Source organism: Ornithorhynchus anatinus, chromosome X2 (genome assembly GCF_004115215.2).
Source record: "Ornithorhynchus anatinus isolate Pmale09 chromosome X2, mOrnAna1.pri.v4, whole genome shotgun sequence".
Lineage (NCBI taxonomy): Eukaryota > Metazoa > Chordata > Mammalia > Monotremata > Ornithorhynchidae > Ornithorhynchus > Ornithorhynchus anatinus.
This window is the reverse complement of record NC_041750.1, coordinates 10,642,254-10,662,688: the sequence shown is the minus strand read 5'-3', so window position 1 is coordinate 10,662,688 and position 20,435 is coordinate 10,642,254. Positions and strand designations below refer to the sequence as shown.

The following is a 20,435-nucleotide window of genomic DNA, read 5'->3' as shown; positions in this document are numbered from 1 at the left end:
GACTGTGGGGTCCATCCTTCCGGAGAGATGGGGGGGTGGGGGCGGGGAGAGAGGCGGCCTCAGCCGCACAGTAACTCCCATCCCGGCACCCTGCCTCCCCGGCCACCCAGTTATTGCTCTGAGCTTGCCTGGCTCTGGGCTCCAGGAGAACCATCTCCAACGAATGTTCTCAGCAACAGTGGCTTCTCTTGGTGCCTGATGCCAGGAGTACCGGCCATCGCTTACTCCTCGGGCCACCACACTCCACTCACTGGGCAACCCCTCCTCTGGCGGCAGGGGAGCAGAACCACCTCAACCCTTGGCGTCGGGCTGTGGGCTGAGAGCTCAGGCTCCCAGACACAACGGTCACCAGGGAAGAGGTGTGCCCGGCTAGGAGAGCCGAAGAAGCCGCCCCGGGAGACTGGTTTTAACAGCCTGCCCAACCTAGTTGCGTTGATGCCAGCCAGGAGGCAGATTGGCATGCGGGTGCCAGCGGGGAGACTGGCTTACGAGTGACTTCCCTCTGAAAAACCTGGGCTTTCTCTCTCCTCCCCGTGCTGGCGTAATATGCCGGGCTGAGAGTCACAGGCTCAGATGGAGGCCCGGCAATCTGGATCCCTGGTTCAGATGTGCCACTGGGTACCCGGGCAATCTCTGCCTCCACCGTCACAGCTGGAGGAAGGGGCAGGGGGTGGGTAGAGAATAGGAGGGAAAGGCAGGCCTTTTTAGTACTGGCAAAGGTCTTTGAGATCACCAGAAAAGCAATGCTAATTAAACCCACTGCAGGCTGACAGAGAGAAGGCCTGCCCCCTCTCTCTGGCATTAGCTTCACCGGGCCCACACTCCTCTCCATGCAGATGACTGCAGTGAGGCTGGGAGCGAGTAATTACCACCCCATCTCGAGTCGAACGCAAGTGTCAGGAGCTCCGCTGCACTTAATGAGAGGTTAAAGGGCCGGGTTCTGTCACCCACGGGAGCAGAGCAATGGATCCCATCCCCCTGAACCCCACCAGGGGGTGGGGGGGGGTGGGGAGAAAGAATAAAAAAAAGCTACGGCACTCTTCCACGTACACCCCATTTCCCGGCCCCCAGCATTATCCGCAGCCCCTGCCAACCCTCCAAATTGACCGTGGTCCAGAACGCGTCGGCTGCTGAGGTGGTCGGACGGGCAGGGAGGGGAATGGAAACGCCTCACTGGTCTCTCCCTCTAGACTGTAAGCTGGCTGCGGGGCAGGGAATGTGCCTGCCGATTCTGCTGTACTGCATTCTCCCAAGCCTTTAGCTCAGTGTTCTGCACATAGGAAGCGCTCAATAAATACCATTGATCGATCAACCGCCGAGAGATCTGACTGCCCTCAACGTGCTGCACGGCGAATGGTTCCCAGCTGACGGGCCCCAGTCGCGGAGGCCGGGGACCTCGCGGGGAGGGGGCGCTGCTTATCGTGGGTGGCTTTAAAGCACTCCATCACCTCACCCCCTCCAACCTCACCTTGCTCCTCGACATCTACAACCCAGCCCGCACGCTTCGCTCCTCCGGCGCTGATCTTCTCACTGCGCCTCCATCTCACCCGTCTCGCCGACGACCCCTGGCCCACGTCCTTCCTCTGGCCTGGAACGCCCTCCCTCCTCAAACCCGCCGGACAATTACTCTCCCCCTTCAAAGCCCCACTGAAGGCACACCTCCTCCAAGAGTAAGCCTCCCTTTTCCCCATCTCCCACTCTCTTTGCTCATCCCCGCCTTCCCTGCCCCACAGCACTTAGGGATATATCTGTGATTTTACTTACTTACATTGATCTGTATCGCTGTCTGTCTCCCCCTTCTAGTCTGTGAGCTCGTTGTGGGCAGGGGTTGTCACCCTTTATTGCTGTATTGTACTTTCCCAAGCGCTCAGTACAGTGCTCTGCACCCAGCAGGTGCTCAATAAACATGAATGGGGGGTGGGGGAGGAAGGTCCCAAAGGCTCCTGTCTCAGAGAGCAGGGGGCGAGGGGCTGCTGGCGAAGGTGGGGAGGAGCAGTGAGGGGGCAAAATCAGAGGAAAAGCACGCATTCTGGGTCAGGCGCCAGGAGTCGAAGAGCGGAGAGCCGGCCCGGCCTCAGACTACAAGCCGACGGCCGGAGGGAGCTGCCGGAGGGCAACAGACTCGACACTCCCGGTACGGGGCCGCATCTCAACCACATCCTCACACACGCATTCCTGCCCCGGGACGGGGGGTGGTACAAAACAAATTACGGTTCGCCCTCGGAGAGGTTACTTCGCCGTTCCCGCCTCTCGGCGAGAAGCGGGGAGATGCGTGTGTGCCGGGGTCGTGCCTGGTAAGACGACAGACTCTGCGTTTAGGTGGCTCCAGAGAGCGCGAAACGCACTCACCCGGCAGGCCCGAGGAGGAGAGGCATGGGAGCGAGCCACTCCTCGCCCGCATTTCTCTGGGCCCTGGGGAAACTGAGGCCCCGAGAGGTTGCGAGCCTCGCCCGAGGTCACACGGCGAGTCCACGGGCGAAGCTGGGACCAATACCCGGGATTCCCGACTTGCGGTTCTAAGCTCCGCTAGGCCCCCGATACCTTCCAGATAGCCGGTCGGTTACCAGTCGACTGCCCCTCCCCCGTCCCCAGGACAACCCTCTCCAGGAGTAATTGAGACTCCGCCTTCCAATATTCCCAGGTTCAGTCAGGCCCCACCCCATCTCCCTCACCACCATGGAGTGAGGACAATTAAGCCCTCAATGTTGCAAGGTTCGTCCTAACTGGTTACTCCACCCTGACCTCCGTGCCAATTCCCGACTGTGTCATCAGAGACCACGTTTAATCAGGCAGGAATGCGTCTCGATGGGGAGGGGGCGGGGGTGGAGAGGAAGGGGAGGCAAGCCCGTTGAGGAGGCCGTAAACACTCCCCTTTAGGTGTAGGCCCCAACCGTCCTGGGCACTGCAAGAGTAAACAGTCTCTGAGAGCCATTTTATCTGCATATTTATTGCAATCAAATGGGGAGGGGTTTCCTGCCCCAGTGTGCCCTTAAAGGGCCCAATCCTCAAGTGACTAGCGAAGGAAGGGGGGAAACCCGACCGTGGGGGATCTGGGAAGCTGAAAAAATCCACCCGCAGCGGATGCTGAGAGATGGGCTGAGAGCTAGAGGGAGCCATCTGAAACGCCTTTTCGCCATCTCTTCTTCACTCCCGAGTCCCCCTCGACGGCTTGTTCCCCGGCTCTCTTTCGGGCTGGCCCCGCCGGCTCGGAGAGCGGGGGGCTCCCCACCTGACCGACCGCTCAAGGGTAGAAGAGTGCAACAAGGTGCTCCCTCTCTCTCTCTCTCTTAGGGGCCAGAGCGGGACTCTTTTGAGCAATAAGGACCTGGAGTTCTTCGTTCTGGCGGGATTGGGGAGGCGGCTGGAGGAAAGACTCCCCTCGGCTCCTGGAGTCCAAAGCCCTCACTCCCATCGGCTCACCAATTTACACCTTCCTCCGGAGGTGCCGAGGGGTGGGGTCAGGGGTTCGTGGCCGCGCTCCCTCCTGTCCTTTCCCGCTACCTGCCCTCCGCTCCTCAGGGTCAACCGGCCCCTAGCAGCGGCGCCGGAAACGGGACGAGGGACCCTGGTCGGACAGCCCACCCCACAAAATGGCCGGCGAAGGGAACCCCCAGCCCCCGGGCGACCCCAACCGTAACGACCTGCTCCCCGCGCCTCACGCCGACAATTCTACATCCCCAACGTGAGACCGTTTTGAACCCCCCCCCGGCCCCCCACCGAGATTTCCAGTGGGGGCCCCGGGTCCCTCTTCCCGGCCCGCCCCCGGTTGGATTACCTCCCCTTCCTCCGGGTCCCTGGTGGCACCGATCCGGGGAGAGAAGACCACAAATAAGGATGCCGGGCTCATCCTCCCAGACGTGAATCGACTTCTCCCTCAGTACCCCTGCCAGCCTCTTCAGACAATCGCAAGAGGAATGTACGCCACCTATCCATCTCTTTTACACGTCTCATTCCACTGCCCCGGCCTTTCCCCCAATAAACCGGGTTCTTCTCTTTCTTCTCATTCATGCTTGCAGTTTAAATATTTGAGGTCTGGTATTATTCTAATTGCCATAAATAGCACCTCTTGGGGCAGTAATCTTTTCCACTTTGAGATGAAGTGGGGGAGGAGAAGGCATGGGGCGGGGGTGGGGGGACAGCGGGGGACACACTCCAAAAAAAAAAAAAAAAAAAGAGATCTGAAGTTCCGGGGCAAAACAAGACGTCCTGCGACTTTGGCAAATCCTCACCGGTCTACACAGAGATAACTTTAAGAAATCGATACTCTTCAATGCCGGCTGCAAACGTCGAGGCCAACGGTAAGCAAACCGAAGCCGAGATTCCCAGGGACCACTTTCCGATCCTTGCCCTCTCCTCCCCCCGCCCCGCGGCCGAACACCTCCAGAGCTGTCGTGGTGGGGGGGTGGGGGGGGTGGGAGAGGAGGTTCAGCCGAGGAGCTCTCTGGCCTGTTGGGGCAGGAGACTTCATCAAGAAGGCAGAAACGACCTGTAGCTACAAGCCCCAGTTTTAGCTGCTCTCAAAGCTCCCCACGGGTTGTAGAGTCCAAAGCGAAAACCATCGACTGGTCTCCAGCCCAACCGGGTAAGAGTGAGTACGGACAGGCGCATCCACAGAGGCCGCCATTTCAACCCATGTCTGTCGGTACCCCTTCTCCCCCATTCATTTAGAACAGGGGGGAGGGGCTGGAGGACGAGGCGGGGGGCCGCCTCAGAAGTCAGCCTGAACGCTGTAGGTGAACTGTGGCTGCGATCGATCGATCAATGGTATTTGGGTGCTAACTGCGCCGCAGAGTCCTGCGCGGAGTACACCGAGGAGCATCCCTGGCGAGCTAGCCGGGTGGTTTAATCCCGTGAGGCGATGTTCACTAAGGGATATTTTTCAGGTACCTCAGCCGGTGACACTCATGAGAGTCGAAGAGGAATGGGTTGAAAGAAGTGCTCCTCACCCGCCGGGACACACCAGTGGGATGGCTGAGCAGCGGGGAAGAGGGAAAATCATGAACTGAGAAGCCGAGTTTGAGGAACGTCTGGCCTGTGGTCCTGTGAACTGTTTCACCTGCTTAGAAAGCTGCACGATGGGTAGGGAAGAGTAAATCTCACACACACACACTCACACACCCCAGCTCACACTCCTGGGCTACCACCAGCATCCTGTCCTCCAGCTGCGAACGGCATCTGAAACCACACAGAGATTCCCTCTCTGGGACCCAAACCGACTCTGCAATCAGTCCAGCACGGGAAGGAGCAAGGGAGTGTCGTCTGGTTTGGAGAACCCATCCTCTTTCACGATCCCCCTTTGCCTCTCAACTTCTCAGCGCTGCCAACGCTGTTAACGGCTGTAAGGAATCAACCCGGCCTTTTAACATTCCAGCCACCGCCTTTGACTCCATAATTTCTTACAGAGATAAAATTAGCAGACAGAAAATGTTACATACTGATTCTGGAACAGGAATCGTATGACAAAACTATTTTTTAAAAACATTAGGCTTCCATGCCGCCCTAATCCTCTTAGCTCGAGGAACTAACTTTCTGAGGGGGGAAAAGAAATTCCCAGGATCCCACACCTATTCCTGAAAACGGCCCCGCTGCCACTGAGAAATCACACGGGCCACCGAAACGACAGGTCCCCCCTCCTGCGGTAGGGCCGTGAACTCGCTCCTTCCGACCCCGAGCCGCTCGAGAGACACCGCGCGGGTCCGTCGCCTCGGATCCCGAGCACCCGGCCACCGAGCCGGGTCGCCGGCATCCGGGCCGACGGGAACGGGATCCTGAGCATCCCCCAAACCGCCCGCGCAACCGGTCGCCACGCTCCCTTCGTCCACCGGAAAGCTCCCCGGGCCCTGCCTCGCCACCATCTGGTTCGCTTGAGGATTCTCTCAGCCTCGTTCCGCCCGATGCCAGAGATCGCTTTCGGTCAAGACACGACCAGCTCGAGCGCTAACGAGCCAAGACCCCAGCGAACGCCAGCCAAGAGGGTCGGGACGTCGGATCTAGGGGTCCAGTCTCGCCCTCGCAACCGAAAGAGCGCGGGCAAAACGGTCCTTCACTCTATCCATGCGTCATATCACCGACCGCGCCTTCGGCCGGGCTCAACTCTACCGCGCTTCCCGTCTCCGGAGCCGGGTGGAAAAAATCCCACTGTTTCATCCGCATCGGGCAGGGCCTCTTCTTCGGAATAAGCCCGGATGGTGGCCAGAGAGAATATTAAGCAGGAACGCTCCTCTCCTACGTATATAATCAGCAAAAAACACCCAGAGAAACGACCCGGCGGTATCTGGGATAGACTGCCGGAAGTCTGTCCTCGTCAACTTCTTCCGACGGGCGACTTACAGACTCCGACCCGCATCGGAGTCCACGGTGATTCCGGGCCAGGGGCCCGGTTCCCCATCCGGCCCGCCGCCGTGAAAACCGAGCACCCTGCAGGGTGCTAGAATGCAGTAGAGAAAAAAAAAAAAAACCAAAAAACGACTCGAGGTTTAAGGTCAAGATGGAGCGGCGGCGTAAATCTTCAAGGAAAAGCAGGTGTGAACAACCCTCGGGGCAAAAAACCAGTCAAGATCTTCGCCCAGGCGAAGAAGAGATCTCCGGATCCCGGAACCCGGCCATCCCTCCTCACCGCCAACCGTACCGGGGACCTCGGTGGCGCCGGCGGGGTTCCAACCCCACGGCCCGGTCCTCCTCCCGATGTCCGGGGGCTCCGCCGGGAGCCGGGCCGTCGCTCGACGGGCCGTCGCTCGACGGGTCGGGTCCGGCGACGGAGCCGGCGACGGCCTCCGGTCGGCCGGGACCCCGCGCTGCCCTTCCGACGCCTGGCTCGCCTGGCCCTCGCCCTCGGGTCCCGACTCGAGGCCGGACACGCGCGGCGGCGTCGAGGTCGGCCGAGGGGGTCCGTGGCGGCGGGCTCCGGCCCGGTCCTCGGCCGGCGGGCCAGGGCGGCCAGGTGGGGGCCGGGACCCGGGCCTCTCCCGAGGCCCCGCCGACTCGGGAGGGAGAGGGGCGGGCCGGAGCATCCGGGGAACGGTGTGACTGCCACCACCTGCCGGCGCCCGCTCCGGAGGAGCCGGTCGGCGGGCCCACCCCGCGGGCACCGTGGCGGGAGGTCGGGGCGCCACCCCCGACGACACCCGAGGCCGGGGCCCGGGGCCCCCTACGCCCTCGGCCGGGAGGAGGAAAGGCGTCGACGGGGAGGCGATACGGAGGCCCCCACGGGAGGAGGCGGCTCATACCTACTTCCCCGGGGACTGGGCCCTCGGCAGCCCGGCTGCCCGGCGGCGACGGCGGCGACGGCGGCGACGGCAACGGCAACGGCAACGGCGGCAGGGCTCGGGCCCGCTCAGGAGGGGGACGGGGAGGCGGTTGAGGCTAAGCCTGGCCCCGTGCCACCCCCCACCCCTCTTCCCTGCTGCCGCCGGCGGCCAATCCCCACCCAGGCCGGGGGGAGGGGATGCAAATTACCCCGGATCTGGGTCCGCCCGCCCCCGGCCCGCACGGGGCCCCGCATCCTCGGCCTTTCCCGCGAGGCGCGGCCTGAAGCCCCGTGGCCCTCCCGGGGGGCGGGGACGAGGGGAGGGCGGTTGGGCGGGTGACACGACGAGGCGGAGGGGAGGGAGGGAGGGGAGAGGGGAAGGAAGGGAGGGAGGGCCGCCCGCGGGCCGCCCAGCCGGAAGTCGGGGACCGCCACCGGCCTCTGGCGAGAGGAACTCGGCGGCGGCGGCGGCGACTCCGCCTCCTCCTCCTCCGTCGCCGCCTCCCGCTCCTCCCGCCTCGGCACTTGTGACCGCCGGGGCCCCGCCCGCCCCTCGGCCCGCCATTGGCCGGCCCTGGGGGGGGAGGGGAAGGGGGAGGGGAAGGGGGAGGGGAAGGGGGAGGGGAAGGGGGAGGGGTAGGGGCAGGGGGCGACCTCCCTCCGCCGTTGGCCGGGGCGCCCGCCGCTCCCGCCCCCTCGGCCGCACCGCCCCTTCCCCCGCGGGGCAGCCTGGGCCCGGTAGTCCGGCCGGCCCCTTCCACCTGCCGCCTGCAGCCGGCGGCCGGACTACAACACCCAGAGGCCCTTGCCGACTCGACTCTCCCCTCCGCTCTCTACCCCCTCCCTTCTTCGCCGAGCCCCCCTCCCTGTTTTTCTGCCCCCCCCCCACCTCCTCCCTCGGCCCCCGCGAAGCACCAGCCCGGCCGACTCCAACGTATGCACGCAGCAGAGAATAAGGGTTCTAGGTGGGGGGCGACTGCGTCCTCCGTCCAGTTGCCAACTTGAGCCGGCGCACCCCCACCTCCTCCTTCCCCTCCAGTACCCCGGCTGCAGGCGCCCCCTCCCCCCGCGGCACCCCCCCGCGCCCCGGGGAGCCCCCCGAAAAGCGATGCACCTTATGGGAAGAGATGAAGGATCCCCCTTCCAAGGCCAGCCCGGCCCCCGCACCCGGCTCCCGCGCCCACCCTGCCCTTCTGCTCCCGGTCTCTTCCCCTCCGCCGGCTCGTAGCACCCTCTCCCCCAGCTCGGCGGCTGCTAAAATCCCCCCCCCCCCACTCCCGGGATCACACTTCGGGGTTGGGAATTCCCCGGGCAGGAGAGGACCGCGGACTGGCCTCCTAGCCCTCTCCGAGCAACCTCCCTCCCTGCCCTGGGGAGTAGAGGAGGACGAGAGGGGTGCGTCGACCCCACCGCCCGCTCCCGCGCCAACAGTGCCCTCTCCCTGCCTCTCCCCCCGATCTGCCCCTTCGGCTCTTACCTTGCTGGTCCTGGGAGAGGAGAGAGTGGGGGCGGGGGGGGGGAAGGGGGGGTGCCTGGAGTTTGGAGTCAGTTGTCGGCCAGCACTCACTCTCCTCCCTCTCTCTCCCTCTCTCTCCGGTGTTACTGCCCCTACTGTAACTGTATATGCAAAGCCCCGTATGATGCTGAACTCCCTTCCTGGTTTCTCTAAGGGCAGAGGGGTCCTCCCTTCTCTTAAAGGTGCAGCGGCCTCCCCACCGCCCGACCCGCCGGCCCCGCTCTTCCAGCCTCAGAGGCTGGAACAGGCTCTGCGAGTCCCTGGCCAAGGGCAGGACTCCCCCCTCCTGCCACGTCTCAGCCCTCGGCTTGGCTCCTGGGGGTGGGGGTGGGGGGGCCGGCCGGGGGCAGCGAGAAGAAGGGGCGCCCGCCCCCCTTCCTCGGGGCTACGGCCTCTTCTTCCCTCTCCCCCCCCGCCCCCGATGGCCCTCGTCGCCTCCTCCTCCTCCTCTCTGACCTCCCGGTTCCCTCCATGGCTCCGTGCCATGTTGCCATCTTATCGAGGCCCAGCGCACGCCGGGGAGAGCAGATGTCGCTCTCGGGGCCGGGCCCTCCCGATAAACACGCGCTGGCCAGTGTCACCGGTGGGTCGGGGCTCCACACCGCTGGCCGTCCTCCACGGGAAAGGAGGCTGGGAGCGGGACAGTTGGCGAGGGACTATGGCGGCGCCGGCCCTGAAAACACCCGGCGGAGCCACCCCCTTCCCTCCCCCGGCCAAACTCATCTCCGGCCCGATAACCCCCCCGGCCCCCCGGGGGGACGGGAGGGGCCCTTGGGGGGGCCCGGGTCGGGGGAAGGTGCTCGGGGCCTAGTCGACCGAGGATGGGTGGGGCGGAGGGGTTGAGCGTGTGGGGAAAAGGGAAGGGAGGGGAGAGGACGCCGAAGGGAGCGGTGCTCTGGAAAGGAAGGGGGTCAAACGCAGAGCCTCTCACGCCTCGGCCCATCGGATCCCGAGATCCCCCCCGCCGTTAGGCCGCCGGCCCGTCGATGGGCAGGGATCGTCTCCCTCTGTCGCCGAACTGTCCGCTCCGAGCACCCGGTCCAGTGCTCTGCACGGAGTAAGCGCTCGCTAAACACCATTGACTGAATCCTTCCTGAAAATGGCTGGATCTCACCTAAAGCGGCTTCGGCGCGGCTGAGTTTTTTCCCCCCCGCTGCGGGTTTTTCTTGTCCTCGTCCCACCTCTACGCACAGAGACCGGTGCCCGAATGAGACTCGAACTTCTCCCGGGGCCGGCCGTCCCCCGCATTGCCCCCTCCGCTCCGTAAAGTGGGTCCCGGCTCCCGCCACCGCCCGCGCCCTTCCGTCTCGGGCATCGGGGCCATCCCGGGCCTCGGGATCCTGCGGTGGAAAGTATGAGATGCGCCCCAGGCCTCGCTCGTCCGAGGCAGGGCCTAAAACGGTACGGGACGGCCTGGCGGGGTGGGGGCCCGAGCCCGGGAGAAGGGACGGGAGCCGGGGCCCGAGGGTCTCGAGGTGGGAATCTGGGATCTAGATCTGAGCGCCCCGGTTCCCTCCCTCTTCCGCTCCCTGGGCTTCCCGGCTCTTGAGAAATGACCGTGTTCGTTAAGGGCCCTCTAGACTCTAAGCTCATTACGGGCAAGGGATGCGGCCGCCGATCGCGTAGTACTCTACCAAGTGCTCGGTGCGGTGCTCTGCACGCAGCGAGCGCACAGTGAATACCATTGGATGAACGAATGCTTGGGACGGTGCTCTGCGCCTCGTAAGCGCTCAGTAAATACCATCGATTGTAGGGCTTACGACGTACTAGACGCCATTCTGGGCGCAGGGGGATATTCGAGATGATCAGGTGGTACCCGGTCCCCGTCCCAGGGGAGAAAAAGGCAAAAAGTGCCCAGAGTGACAAAGGAACGGTGGCCCGGCCACCGACGCGGGATTACTAATCTCTCAGCCGCTTTATCTCTTTCAAGAACTTTCACATCTCACGTTTTCTCCCTACGCTCCCAAGAGACGAGGGGAGGCGGGCTCTCTGCACCCTATCTTACAGAGAGGGAAACCGAGGCCCAAGATCACATCAAGGGCAGAACTCCAGTCTCCTGACTCTCCGCGAGACCGCAAAAGAGGGCACGGAGGAAGTCACCAAGTGCGTTTTGAGAAATGTAAATGAGGCTTTTCTGGATTTTTTTTTTTTTTAAAAAGCCACACAAAACAAGAAATCAAAGGGTGAGTGCGAGATAGTGCCGGGGACCAAGCTGACGGTGGGGCGGGGGGGAAGGGGGCCTGTACCGTGAGCCCTTCCTTAGCTCACAAAACAAGGGATCCTGGGGTGTGGCCCGCACGTCGGCTCCTTGCCTCCCTTCTAACCTCGTTAAAAGTTTCGGGAAACACAACGGCAGCAATCAGAAGACTGAAATCGGACTCGGCCGGCTATTTGCTCCGATTCAAACAGACAGCGGCAAAGTTTTCAATCCCCCCGGCGTGAGGTAGCGTGGGTCAGACGGGTTGTTCTCCCCAACTTGGAGAGCGGTTAAACCCACCGGTTCTACTAAAGACGACGGAGACGCCAGCGAGACATACTGTCCGGATGCCCCCAGTCTTTGGAAACACAACCCCTTCCCGGCGAGTGATCTAGCTCCCTTCCTACCGCGTAGAGAAAGAAGGAAAACACAGTCCGGTTCCCGATTGGCTGGGAGCCCCATCTGGGAGGGAGAGGGACCCCGGAATTCCCACCCGTGATTTCCCTCCCCGCACTCGGGACAGGGCTCCGCACACAGTAAGCGCTCGATCAGTGCTATCACTAGTACTGCCGGAAATAGCTGCCCACGCTTGAGCATTGGGAGATGGGGACCGGCCTGTCCAAGCTTCTGGATTTTGTCTCGAGGGGTGCCCTTGGCCAGTTCAGGTCCAAGGCCCTTTCTGATGAATCGGTCAACGGTAGCACGTCCTCCTACCGTGAGCCCCGTGTGGGGCGGGGACCGGGTCCTCCCCCGGAACTCTTTGCCAATTTTAGAGGCCACGAGGAGAAGTTAGGGCCAAGAAGGCCGAGGGAATGGGGTTGGGGAGGAACGAGCCAGCGCCGGGGCGAGCAGTGGAGAGCATCGGTCTTGTCCTATCGTTATGAACTCAGCCGAGCATTACGCAGAATTCTCTACTGGGAAGGAAGGGGAGACCTGGACATCTGCCACCTGACCGTTCTTCCTTATTAAGCGCCGCCGAGTCATTTCCGATTCACAGCGACTCCCAGGATATACTTTCTCCAGAACGTCCCGTCCTCTGCCGTGATCAGTTCTTCCTTGAGTCCTCCTAAATCTCTCTGGCTTGCAAAGTTACCCCCTTTCGTCTTCTTCTGTCCTCGAGGGAGGGGGAGATACCGGTCTCTCAGAACCCCGTCTGCTGGAGCCTTTCAAGTACTCGAAGACCGTGAGGCCAACTCGTCAGTCGAACCTGACCAACCCCAACTCCTTTAACCTTTCCTCCATTGGCCTAGTTTTCCAAATCTTCCACCATTGTCCTTGCCCTACCCTGGACCCACTCATTTTTCCTCCTCCCTCTTAAAAAAAAAAAAAAAAAGAACACAGAAGTTCACATCTCCCTTCACCTCCAAACTCTCCGCTGGCTCCTTGTTTCTCTTTGTAACAAAGACGCCTTAAAATCAGCTTCCAGGCTCTCCATCGGCTGTTCTCACGCTACCTCCTAGCTGTGCCTCGCTCTTGACTCTCCCTCCTCCGTTCTCTCACTCACGCTGTTCCCCTAGCCTGGAACTCCCTCCCTCCCCACATCAGGCCGACCACAGCTCTCCCAACATTCAAAGCCTTCCAAAAATTGTGCCTCTGACAGGCTTTTCCCAATTAATTAGCCAGCACCCTGAGCCATATCATCCCTTCAGCCAGCTTAACACTTCGGAGCCCTCCTTCGCACATGAATATCTAGATAGATAGATGCACTCAATTCATCTCTTTTGACCGCTCTGAGTTTTAAATATTTTTATGTTGGTCTCCCCCATTAGTGTGTAAGCTTTCTGCGGGCAGGCAACGTCTCACTTTCTTATTCCGTACTTCCCAAGCCTCTAGGACAGTGCACCTCACCAAATGGACGCTCAATAAATGTTCGTGCTGGTACTACTGAAAACGGGGAAGCCCAAACAGGTTAGGTACGCCTAGTTCACCTCTAACGTGATTACATTGGTAACAAAACCTCACGTCCAGGAAAACTTGCGCTGTAGTACTTGGCCGTTCTCCCCACTCAGGCACGTGCGCAAGAAATTTCTTTGCTAATGGGCCTGCTGAGGCCACGCTGGCTCACCACTGCAGAGGAACAGGCCCTGACTACGTTCCCGCCAAAAGGCGTAGCAATAGACCCACACTACGGTGGAACTCAGAGTAAGGGCCTGCCCAGAACCAAGTAGAATGGGAAGATCACAGTCGACTTCTCGCACATCTCGCTTGGGGAGATGTAGTTGGCTTTTTTTGAATTATCATTATTGTTATTATTTGTTAAGCACCTACACGTGCCAGGCGCCGTACTAAGTGCCGGCGTGAATACAAGCTAATCAGGTTGGACCCAATCCGTGTCTCACATGGGGCTCACAGCCTTAATCCCCGTTTTTCAGATGAGGGAACCGAGTCACAGAGAAGTGACTTTCCAAGGTCACACGGCAGACAAGTGGCAGAGCTGGGATTGGAACCCAGGTCCTTCTAATTCCCAGGGCCTTGCCTTGTCCACTAGGCCACACTTCTACCCACTCTTTACAAATTGCTGGCTTCAGATCGTTCTTCTTATGGTCATCCAACAATCTCTAGAATACCGGGTCAGAGTTATCTCCTTCCCTCTAAGGCACATTCTTTTTGGAATTCAATAACTGGTCTCTCTCTCTCTCTCTCTTGATCTCTCTCTCTCTCTCCCCCTCCCATCCCCCAGCCTCTTCATGGAAGACTTCAAATCTCCTTCTGGCCTCTGGGAACTTCTAATCATATTTACTCGCCCGACACCTATTTGACCGCCCTACAGATCTTCTCATCCCCCTGTGACCGCTCCGTCTCGGGGGTCTCTCCGGCCCTCCGAGACACAGCTCCTGAGCTTCCTCCATCAGACTGCATCCAACTCCCTCACCCCAGCGTGACTAACCCTCGACACAGGCTCTCCGCTGAATTGCTGAAAGCACTAGGACTAGGCCACCCCTCCTGACCACACTCAGCCAAAAGACTAAACGCCACCCTCCCTAAGCACTCCTGCTGTTTTTGTTCCTCAGTCACCGCCAGTTTCATTCACCGACCTCCTACTCTGGACCTCCCTAGTCATGCCTTCCCCCTTTCCTCCTTCCCAATGATACCCACACCCCGCCTCCTTATGTACACGGCCGGAACTGATTTGCATTACTGTCGGACTCCCCCTCTAGACAGTAAGCTCCTTGTGGGCAGGAAACGTGTCTACCAACTCTGTTGAACTGTACTCATCCAAACGCTTAGAACGGTGCTCTGCCCCATGGTAAGTGCTCAATAAATACCATCGACTGACCTCTTGTTACAACTCACTGAAAATGTAGTCCATTCCATACTTCTCATTCAACACTCTCCTTAAATATCTATAGTCTTCCACACTCTGTATGACTCAAATGATCTACCCCCTGCCACATTTACTTCTCTTTCTTCCTCATCCTCCTTGATTAATCAAGGCATTCCTTGGGGGCTTCCTGGGTGCGCAGCACTGTACTAAGTGCTTGGGAAAGACCAGTCCAACACAATTGGTAGACACGATCCCTGCCCCCAAGGAGTTTACTGCCTACAGGGGAGACAGACATTAAAACAGATTAGGGTTAGGGGAAATCGGAGAGTACAAGAAGGTGAACATTAAGTGCTGAGGAGGAGCGGAAGAGAGTGTCAAAGTGCTTAAGAGATACACAGCCAAGTGCGTAGCTGCCAAAAAGGGGAGGGTGGATGCGGGGAATAAAAGGGCTTAGTCTGGGAAGGCCTCTTGGAGGAGATGTGATCTGACCTCCCCTTTGGCATTCAATGTGGTTCCTCACCCTCTCTGGCTTTGGCTTTCTTTCTCCTCCTCCCTTTAAGCGTTCTGTGTTTTGTTTTTAACGGTGTCTGTTAAGTGCTTCCTATGTGCCAGACACTGCCCTAAATGCCGGGCTAAATTGAAGCTAATCAGGTCGGACACGATCCGAGTCCCACTTGGGGCTCAACGGCCTCAGTCCCCCTCTTACAGTTAAGCAGCCGAGGCACAGAGGAAGTGAAATGACTTGCCCAAGGTCACACAGACACGTGAAGGCAGAATTAGAACCCAGGTCCTCTGACTCCCAGGCCCATGCCCTTGCCACTAGGCCCTGCTGCTTCCCAACCCCACAGACCTTCCCACCTTCCAAGTCCTCCCCAGGCCCAGGCTCCTTCCACTGGGCAACGCTGCTCCTCCCAACTCCTAACTGAAGCAGTGTGGCTCAGTGGACAGGGCCCGGGCTTGGAAGTCAGAGGTCGTGAGTTCTAATCCCGTCTCCGCCACTTGTCGGCTGCGTGACTTGGGGCGAGTCGCTTCACCTCTCTGTGCCTCGGTTACCTCATCTGGAGAACGGCGATTAAGAGTGTGAGCCCCAAGTGGGACAACCCCATCACCTTGTATCTACCCCAGCGCCTAGAACAGTGCTTGGCACAGCGTCAGCGCTTAGCAAATACCATCATTAACTCCCCAGTACGGATGGCTCTCCCGGGTCTTTTACTGTATTCTCTCTGTTCTCGCTCTCAAGGAATTCATCCAATCTCATGGTTTCTTCCGTCACATCTATCCAAACGATTCTCTCCACCAGCTAGTGTGGCTCGGTGGAAAGAGCCTGGGCTTGGGAGTCAGAGGTCATGGGTTCGAATCCCGGCTCTGCCACTTGGCAGCTGCGTGACTGTGGGCGAGTCACTTCACTTCTCTGGGCCTCAGTGACCTCATCTGGAAAAGTGAGGATGAAGACTGTGAGCCTCACGTGGGACAACCTGATGACCCTGTATCACCCCCAGCGCTTAGAACAGTGCTCTGCACATAGTAAGCGCTTAACAAATACCAACATTATTATTATTATTGTTCCCATCTCACCTATCAGCCCTTTCCACAAGCTACTCTCCAGCCCACTCTCTCTCTTCTTCCCAAGCCATCCTTCTCTCTGTACCCAGCTTTCGACTCTCCCCCCTGCGTCTCCTTGCTTATGCCTTTCCACTGACCTGGAACTCCCTCCCCCCCGACACCAAAATTATTACTATTATGATATTTGTTAAGTGCTTATTATGTGCCAAGCACTGATCTAAGTGCTGGGGTAAATACAAGGTCGTCAGTTTGGACACAGTCCCTGTCCCACCCGGGGCTCACCGTCTTAATCCCCATTTTCCAGATGAGGTAACGGAGGCACAGAGAAGTGAAGTGACTTGCCCCAGATCACACAGCAGACAAGAGGCAGAGCCAGAATTAGAACCCACGTCCTCTGACTCCCAAGCCCGTGCCCTTGCCACTAGGCCATGCTGCTTCCCAACTCCACAGACCACGACTCTTCCCACCTTCCAAGTCCTCCCCAATCACACCTTCTCCAGAAAATTTCCCGATTAACTCCCGACACCCCAAGTCGCATCAACTGCCCCCACCGCTTGCATTTAGGTGCCGATTTATCCCTTGGCCCAGCAGTTAGGTAGCTACGTAGGATCGGTTGTGCCCTGAATTCATTGATTTTCCTACTCCATTCTGATCCTCCTTGACCTCTCTGCTGCCTTTGACACTGTCGACCATCCCCTCCTCCTCCATACCTTATCTCACCTTGGCTTCACGGACTCTGTCCTCTCCTGGTTCTCCTCTTACCTCTCTGGCCGATCATTCTCGGTCTCCTACGCTGGAGCCTCCTCCCCCTCCCATCCTTTAACTGTTGGAGTTCCTCAAGGGTCAGTTCTTGGCCCTCTTCTGTTCTCCATTTACACTCACTCCCTCGGTGAACTCATTCGCTCTCACGGCTTTGACTACCATCTCTACGCAGATGACACGCAGATCTACATCTCCGCCCCTGTCCTCTCCCCCTCCCTTCAGGCTCGCATCTCCTCCTGCCTCCGGGACGTCTCCACCTGGATGTCGGCCCGCCACCTAAAACTCAACATGAGCAAGACTGAGCTCCTCATCTTCCCTCCCAAGCCCGGTCCGCTCCCAGACTTCTCTATCACCGTGGATGGCACGACCATCCTTCCCGTCCCGCAGGCCCGCAATCTCTGTGTCATCCTTGACTCGTCCCTCTCGTTCACCCCACACATCCTATCCGTTACCGAGACCTGCCGGTTTCACCTCTACAATATCGCCAAGATCCGCCCTTTCCTCTCCACCCAAACGGCTACCTTACTATTACGGGCTCTCGTTATATCCCGGCTAGACTACTGTGTCAGCCTTCTCTCTGACCTCCCTTCCTCCTCTCTCGCCCCGCTCCGGTCTATTCTTCACTCCGCTGCCCGGCTCATCTTCCTGCAGAAACGATCTGGGCATGTCACTCCCCTTCTTAAACAACTCCAGTGGTTGCCTATCGACCTCCGCTCCAAACAAAAACTCCTCATTCTAGGCTTCGAGGCTCTCCATCACCTTGCCCCTTCCTACCTCTCCTCCCTTCTCTCTTTCTACCGCCCACCCCGCACGCTCCGCTCCTCTGCCGCCCACCTCCTCGCCGTCCCTCGGTCTCGCCTATCCCGCCGTCGACCCCTGGGTCACGTCCTCCCGCGGTCCTGGAACGCCCTCCCTCCTCACCTCCGCCAAACTGATTCTCTTTCCCTCTTCAAAACCTTACTTAAAAATCACCTCCTCCAAGAGGCGTTCCCAGACTGAGCTCCTCTTCTCCCTCTACCCCCTCTGCCATCCCCCCTTTACCTCTCCGCAGCTAAAGCCTCATTTTCCCCTTTTCCCTCCGCTCCTCCACCTCTCCCTTCCCATCCCCACAGCACTGTACTCGTCCGCTCAACTGTATATATTTTCGTTACCCTATTTATTTTGTTAATGAATTGTACATCGCCTTGATTCTATTTAGTTGCCATTGTTTTTACGAGATGTTCTTCCCCTTGACGCTGTTTAGTGCCATTGTTCTCGTCTGTCCGTCTCCCCCGATCAGACTGTAAGCCCGTCAAACGGCAGGGACTGTCTCTATCTGTTGCCGACTTGTTCATCCCAAGCGCTTAGTACAGTGCTCTGCACATAGTAAGCGCTCAATAAATACTATTGAATGAATGAATGAATGAATTGATTTTGGTTGCCCCATTTGTAAATATTTTTATTAAGGTAGAGGCCGCTTCTCAAGCTTCTCTCGCACTTTCCCAAGCCCTCATTACAGTGCCTAGCGCCAAATGGGCACTCAAATACCTTCAGCACCTCCACCGCTATGATTCCCAAATCTCTCCTTCCACTCCTGACTTATCTCCCTTTATCCGATCTTGGATCACGCTCGTTTGCCTTCCTGTTCTCTGATGTGGGATATTCTGTTGTGCCGCCTCAAAATGGGTCAGATTTGCCTTCCTACAACTGCTTTCTAACCACCACCACCCCCCACCCCTTCCCATTTCCAAGCCTTTGGCCACACTGCTGTCTTTCAAGTATGGAACGGTCTCCCTCATTCTCCCTACCACCTGCCTCCCCTCCTGTAAATCACAGTTCAAGGTCCACCTCGTTCAAGAAGCTTTCCCTTATTAACCCCACCCCGCCCCTTCTCCTACCTGCCAGAAAAATGTGATCAGCTCCACCCCCACAACTCAATCTTGTAATTCCTAGGAACGCGTATCTGAAATGATCTGTGGAGACCTTCTATTTGTCGGTCTTGTTTCCACTATTAGCCAAAGCCCCTATTCTTTAAAGGGTGCTCCTCCACTACCTAACACGGCGATGATGAAAAAGCTATTATTTGATCATGACACTCTTGCTAATTCAACCCCGCTCCCGTCCCCTGGCCATAAACCGCCGCGCAAGAGGATATGGCACCAATTCAAGACCCCCACCCCCCACCCCCACCCCCACCCATCTCTCTCTTTAGCAAATGACTTCAAAGAAGAGTGAAACTAGGGAGTTTCTTCACAACGTAGCATTTCCAGTACTTCTACCACTAATCGTTGTAAACTATGGCATTTGTTAAACACTTACTATGCGCCAAGCACTGTATATTGAGAGCTGCGGCAGATACAAGATATGCAGGTCGGACCCAGCCCCCGTCCTACATGGGGCTCGCCGTCTTAAGCAGGAGGGAGGACAGGCATTGGGTCCCCGTTGCATAGTTGCGGAAACTGAGGCACAGAGAAGTTAATGAACGTGCCCAGGGTCATCCAGCCGACAAATGGTGGAGCCAGGATTGGAACCCAGATCCTCCGACTCCAGGCCCATGCCGTTTCATGGATAGTCATTTCATCTGCTCAAGAAAATATTCCCAACGGGTTCGGTTCAGCACTCAGAACCTTGCTTGGCACATAGCGGGGGCTTAACGAACACCATCGTTTCTATTAAATGCCATATCCGTGAAGAGTGGGCTGACCGCTCAGCTCTCGGGGGGGGGGGGGGGGGTTGAACCCGTTGCATTTCGAGTTAAACACAGATTTGGATCTTTTCCCCAAGACTGCATGTTGCTTCTGTTCTTTCAGTTGCCTCATCTGTACAGTGAGGATTCAAGCGCCACATAGTAAGTGCTCAATAAACACTACTGAATGAATGAACCCTCCTCCCTCCTGCGCTACACGAAGCAGCGTGGCTCAATGGAAAGAGCCCAGGCTTGGGAGTCAGAGGGCATGGGTTCGAAACCCGGATCTGGGCAAGTCACTTCACCTCTCCGGGCCTCGGTGACCTCGTCTGTAAAATGGGGATTAACTGTGAGCCTCACGTGGGACAACCTGATGACCCTGTGTCTCCCCCAGCGCTTAGAACAGCGCTCTGCACCTAGTAAGCGCTTAACATATACCAACATTATTATTACTTGGACTGTGGGTGGGACGGGGGCTGTGTCCAACCTGATCTTGTATCCACCCCAGCACTTAGTACGGTGCTTGACACCTAATAAGCGCTTAACAAGGACTGTTAAAAAAAAAAAAATCGGCAGAGTTGAGATGGCCACTCAAGTGGCTACCAGTGAAAGAGGAACAAATTGGGGAGGAGGGACGCGTAGCGTGGGAAGAGGTAGCTGAGCAAGGGGAGGGGCCCTGGATCCCCAAATCTTCAAGTCCACAGCCACGGGAAAAATTGCAAGGGATCTCAGGTGGGGTTAAATCCCATCCGTGGGCCGGAGGCTGGGTCTGATCCTCCTTGCATCTTTCTCCAGAGTTCAGAACAGTGTCCTTCATAAAGGAAGCACTCGGCAAATGAGAGAAATAACAACAGAAGAGAAGTGACTTGGGTAAATCATTTAACTTCTATGTGCCTCATCTGTAAAATGGGCATTTATACTGTGCTTCCCATGTGGGACACTGACTGTGTCCAACCTGATTAGTTTGGCTCAGCGCTTAGTACATATAGTAAGTGCTTAAATACCATTAAAAAGAGAGAAAGAGAGAGAGAGAGGGAGAGAGGGAAAAAGAGAACTATTTTATACGGTCCAAGTAAATGTTTGCAGGCCCTGCCCCTCGTGGTTCTATCCCGTGGCCTGGCCCCTTGAAACGTTGAACAGCCTGCTCCAAATGAGACCACCTGACCCTGACTCCGGTATCATTTTTGTTGTTTTGAATACCAAGCCCTCATAGCTTCGTGC

General features: G+C 58.2%; 1 protein-coding gene across 1 annotated transcript in view; it reads right to left on the bottom strand.

Annotated features, from left to right (window-relative positions):
- The window catches only part of ZBTB7A (zinc finger and BTB domain containing 7A), a 32,635-nt gene extending 25,126 nt beyond the window's left edge, over positions 1-7,509 (bottom strand). Inside the window, exon 1 of the mRNA XM_029052629.2 lies at positions 7,227-7,509. The gene's annotated coding sequence lies outside the window, so the exon portion shown is untranslated. The remainder of the gene's footprint in view (positions 1-7,226) is intronic.
- Positions 7,510-20,435: the final 12,926 nt, after the last annotated feature.